Raw genomic sequence first — 6,154 nt, forward strand, 5'->3', positions numbered from 1 at the left:
AACGGAAAAAGTCGCTAGGCGAACGAAAAACAAACACGAGGCCCTTATTAACACGTACGAAACGAAACGATAGAGTAATCATTTTTATTCCACCCCGCCCCCATTAAACATAAGAATCGTCCGTTGTTGCAATGACCTTATTACCATGTAATCGATTTAGTGATTGTTCAAAAACTGGATAAGTCAAAATAAACACTAACGCTAGGGAGTGAAATGTGGATGAAATTGTGGAAAAGAAAAACCTTCTCATAAGAAACGCCAAATAAAAAGTAACGGGAAAGTTATGTTGCTCGAAAAACTAGATCTTAGGCACAGGTATTCCTTAACCAGTAAGTCATTTGTTTGTCCTTCAAAGTGGCTCGAGGCCAAGTAGTGGAACCGAAAAGAGAGTGTTGTATAAAAGTTGTACCGATTGTAGCGAGTTCAGGTTTGCGTTCCCTCGAAGTTTATTTATGTCCTCAGTAGCACTATTGACAAAGACTGATTGTGAGGAACAATAATAAAAGTTGATATAGGAATGATAACAATTTGGGTGTTTGTGTGAAGTTATTCTTTGAGGTTCCTTACGAAAGTTTGGGCAAAAAGGGTAATAAATGGAACTTATGCGGAAGAGATTTAAGCTTAACCGTTATGTGATTTTACTAATTAAATTTCTTTCCACAGTTCGTCCTTTTGGCTCTCTTTGTCCAGTTTAAATGAACCTTTAGCCTAAGTACTCATTAAACCCGTCCCTCTCCTCATCACAGAATGAAAATCCAGCCTCGTCCAGCTTTCCCACAGCGCAGCACCGATTAACTCGGGATGAAATATGTGTGTCCCACCAGGGAAACTTAATCAAACAAACGTAATGGAGCGGCAAAATAATGTAGATTATTTTTCGGATTCCATTCTTTGTCCCCATGTGGTCGTCCTGGTCGTGGTGTTTCCGGTACCAGCATTTAAGTCGTACATTTTTCGCACCGTTTTCCGGCTGCTGTCCGTTTGTCTGTCCGGCTGCTCATTTGTGGACTTATCTGGTCGCGTTAGGTACGAACTCACTAGACCGTAATTTGATTATTTAAGCATTAAGAGCGCTAGGCTGAATGGTTCAAAAGATGGCAAACCACGGGAAGCAAAGTGCCCAAATGTGGAACTATTCTATTTATCGCCGGCACACCTACGGGCAAATAATTGAGAATTATGTCGACTTAATCCTGCTGTGAGACATTGTTTTCCAAATCTTTCAAACAAAGTCGATGAAGGGAAGTATTCTCTTAACATCGGTATTTACTTTTCAACTAAATTTATAAAATATTTGTTATCAAAATTTGTGGATAGGTTGAATTACGTAATTCGAACCAGATTGCGTTTGTCGTCTTGAAAAGCCTTCGTCAGCCCACTCTAATAGCAAGCTTCTGCTCTTCGAGATACGAAATATCAAGCGCGGCATGGTGTTGATGACAATCGATTTTATTTAAAGTGATTCGTATTCAGATTGCGCACCACTCGTAACATCTGCTTTATAAAACTTCGTCTCGAAGTGATCTCTGATAGAGCTTCCCTATTGATTGGCTGATAGGGGGAGAGAACTGCCAAGAAAACCCAAGTAGATACAGATGGCATATGGTGTTAAGTTTTAAATAATGTAAGGATCGTGCCGTTCCTGACGAAGTCTCTTTGGTTCTCTCTATCAATATCAGATTTGGGTCGACACCGACCGGCACTGGTGTGCACGATTTTTGCATGAACGAACAACAAATAAAGTTTGACACGGAGGCAAAGTCTTCCGTTTTGCGTATTTGGACAAGGGCTGTTTCTTCATTCCTTTTGCCCATTTCAGTATTCGAGATCATCATTTGATTTCGAGCCGGCTGCCCTGCCTAAAGGTGTGTGACACTGTGTTCTATTTATGTGCGAGATTTCCGCTTCGTGACCGGAAGCTTATCACGCTCATTCGCAAACCCGAACGACCGGAAAACTAGCACATTTTCACCTTTCACCACACGATCGAGAACCGAAGTGTCAACCGTAGTTCACTCTCAGCAGCTAATGGCACATGAAACATGTGACCCAAAGATTTAGGTCAAAGAAGAAAAAGTGTGGAAGGGTAGGATGGAGGTTCGGGTTCAATGGGTCGCTTGTGATACACAAACGCACATACGGAGCCAATCGTATGCCAAAACCTGCCGGGATAACAGAGACTCCCAGGATGGATCCCAGCGACGGCTAACGTCGTTAGGATAAATTTATAATCATCCAACGCCACATGCTCCAAATTTTCCTTTATGACACTTTTATTGACATCGTCGTTGACCGTTTTCGAAATTGCAATGTCGAACCTTGGAAATGTAGTCATCAGGTTTGGACAGCCCGAGGATGGGAACTGTATATATGTGAAAAGTAGACATGTATTAAGGTGTTGTTGACGCTGTTTAAAAGTTGTTTCGCACACATGTTGTCGATGATATATTAATCGTTGTGAAATTTGGGATTTTATTGGCACTTTAACCGTGATTATAACATTTTTTCGTCTCTTTTGAACTGTCAAAAGTAGTTAATATCCAAATTAAACATTTAACATTTTCAAAAGGAAAATGAAATGATTTCGACAAATTGAATTGTACCTATCGATGATCGTTGTGAAATTTGGGATTTTATTGGTACTTTAACCGTGCCAAAAATGGAAAATGTTTCAGTGGACGACAATATTATTTCGTCCTGTTGAACTGTCAAAATTATTTAATATCCAAGGCAAACATTTAACATTTTCAAAGGGAAAATGAAATGTTTCGCCAGATCCAATTGTACCTATCGGTGATAAGAGTTTTTTATTACGGCCTTTTGATTTTTTATACTTGTAGCTACTACATAAGAAGTTTCTTTCAATGCGGCAAAAGAAAACTTGTAGTTATTGTTCATTTATTGGCTTTACTTTTCCGTCCATAGAGGAATCGGTTGGTTCGTGTGCGTCTGGACAGAATTAATTATGTGAATCGATGGAACCGATCTAATATAAAGTGCGTAAGTCTCCTTTAACTACATTTATGTCACTATTAGAGGACAAAGAAAGGGTTCTATCTGTATCGTTACATATTTCACCAAATGACACAAATCATTTCCGTACCATATGGCAGAGATGTTTTGATATCTTTCCATCAGTAATGTGCTGTTGAAATGGAATTCAATTTCCGCTCATTTCATGTTGAGAGGATGGATGAAGGAGGTTGATATTCAAGACCCATTCAAGCGTGTGACAAAAGAACAGTTTTCATAAATTCGACTATTTCTATAACGTTGGGAATCCTCAAATAATTTTTCAAATTTGAAACAGACCAGATTGATTCTCTGGCATACTCTACCAACCAGAAGAAAGTTGTAATAGATTGATGGTAGCTAGAATGGATGAAATATGTCCACATTGGACCGAACCGGACTCATAATCATACCGGTGTAGTACATTTTGTTTGTCCATCGAATTGAATCAAACCGACTGTCATCGTTTGCAAACGTTGAACGACTGCACGGTCGTCGGAAATTTGATTGAACTCGTTCCACCAAGCCAACCAACGTGAACCTCCCAGGACTTGCTTCCAACCATCGATTTATTTCTTACGCATACGTTCCGGTTTTCAGATGCGCTGGCCGTGTTGTCCATTTGTTGAGAGTCACATTTCCGTCGCCATGCGGCATCGATGAATTCCGGACCACATCGTTACCGGAAGTTGCATTACTGGCTGATGTGGATTACATTAGTGTAATGTGAGCTTTTTGGGACACCGTAAGAGCCACCATCTTGTCCCTAATAAGACTAATTAGATTCATTGAAGCTGCAGCTGATTAGGACGAGAAGCGTTGATTATGGAAACTACATACATTTAACTCATTTTTTTGCCGCTTCTAAAAGTAGTCTAGTCTATGCTAAACGGTTTTATTGAAATATTACTAAGAAATCATAATTTTTAGAAATCTCCCCCTTTTAGCAAATCTGAATAGAAAATTATACTATTGTAATATAAAAGCAGAGCGATAAATCAACCGAAATGTATTCAAACGTTTCCACCAGAATACCTCCACCATCTTCAATGTCCATTCCCCGGTTTGATAGTCAAAATTGTTCGAAACAAAACTCGACCAGCGTGCAGCATCGTTCCGCAATCGTTTCGAAAGAAAAGCTGCAAAAGCTATAAATTTTCTGCACATTTATTAAAACGAAATTATTTCCATTATTGTTGGTTACTCCCTCCGGAGAGTCCTGCTGGGCCAGAACAGTCCGAGAAACTTGTCCCCGAACCCGGACCGTGTGGCCCAGAGTGAGGATGCCTACGCTGCGAGGAAACAACAGGGGAACGTAAAACGCCATAACCGGATGATGTGGTGGCATTTCGGATTAAATAGTGCCACTCGAAGGGGTGAGAAAATCCTCCGGAGCGATACTCGGCCGGCGCCGTGGGCGAATGACTGTGGTATTTCGAGCAGGTCTTTGTTTTGTTCCGTGGGGATAAACGAATCCTTCGGTGGTCGGTTTGGAACGACAAAGCGAGCGACCCTCCGGAATGGATCCGGCACACGCACAGAGCGGCTCTTTTCACTAAAATCGATCATTTTGTGCGTGGAATGTGACGGTATGCGTGCAAAAACTGATGTTTACCAGCATCCGAATGCCGCTTGGATGGAACCAAAATGTCTTTTCAATCATCCATCGAATGTGGGCTTGATGAAAAGGCGTGAGTGGGTTCCGCAAATGCATCCAACGCACCGAGAAACGTCATCGGTTTTTCGTCCAAAGCACTGGGTGGATAATGAAAAATCACAACAAAGTAGCTGAAACGGATGCCCTACGAAAGCTTTTCACACATGAACTGAAATGTAACCAAAGTGTGGACAAACAAATTCGCTTCGATGAATTGTAAAACATTGAATTTTCAATATTCTCTTTGATTATACTCAAATAGTAATACCTAATCCTGTCTACCTAATAACGAGGCATTGGTTCATAGGATCTCTGAGTAAATTCAATATGACTGACCGTAAGCTTCACGCCTTAAACGGTGCTCTGTAGACATCTGATGAACAGTACAGAAGATGTGGACATTTTGATCGGAACCATTACAAAGGTGACGGTGTCAATGATGGCTCAAATGAAACGTCATTCTGTAGAAAATTAGCTTTCAACTCGATTGAATAACAAAAGGTTGACGACTTTTGGAATGGACATCTTGACGAGAATGAGCACTGGTGGCCAGAAGTTTTGTCTTTAGAAAAAGGAGACCTTTAAAAGCATCCAAACATGACAATAGTAGCAATGAGAACACTCTAGTGTTTAGTGCAGAAAACATATTTCAAACAATCGAAATACCGTCTCAATATATATTCGTTGAGGTAAGTTTTTATTCACCAACTAACACTCCAGTGCGTCATATTACGAAGACTCGATTGAGATAATGAATGACCAAATATCGTACGAGACGTTGACCTATTTCTCAAAGAAACCGATCTTCCGGAAAGAAAACTCATCGTACCGAACACCCGCAAACCAATGAGCAGGAAAAAATCGGAAACCACACTTTATCACGAATCTGATTATGTTTCCGGATCTCTTATCGTTGCGCTTAAGATTGTTTCGTGCGGTGTATCTATCATCGAAACTTCTCGGCAAGAAGTTGGGTAAGAGTGGCGTTGGATGAGGAGGGCCCTCTTACGAAAGCCTATCTATCGTCTTCATCCTTATCAACTAAAGATTTATGATTAATGGATCGGCAGAGAAAGATAAATTTAGCCTCATTGCTCTGCAGGTATGTCCAGAAGAAATAGTGTAGGACATTACTAGCGAGCCGTACACAGGTATTCACACATTTTTCTGATGATGTTTATGATAAAAATTGTATGCTTTACTGAAGCAATCCTTAGATAAAATCAAATATCGTTCTTTGGGGTAAACAACATTACAATATTGACATTGTGTAGGCCTTAAAGCTGCTCACCCGTAAAGCCGTTATCAAAAGTGCTTATTCACGATGCCACTCGGAAGCTTTCCTACCAGTTCCGTTGATAGTTCATCAAACTGTTTTCCAACCCACTCCCCCGCAAAGCGGATGGATTCGGAGCACGTAAAAGCAATTATTCACCAGGGACATTAATTTACGTTCGCCTCGTCTCTCAGGTTTGAACCTTCGTC

Source organism: Anopheles ziemanni, chromosome 2 (assembly GCF_943734765.1).
Source record: "Anopheles ziemanni chromosome 2, idAnoZiCoDA_A2_x.2, whole genome shotgun sequence".
NCBI lineage: Eukaryota > Metazoa > Arthropoda > Insecta > Diptera > Culicidae > Anopheles > Anopheles ziemanni.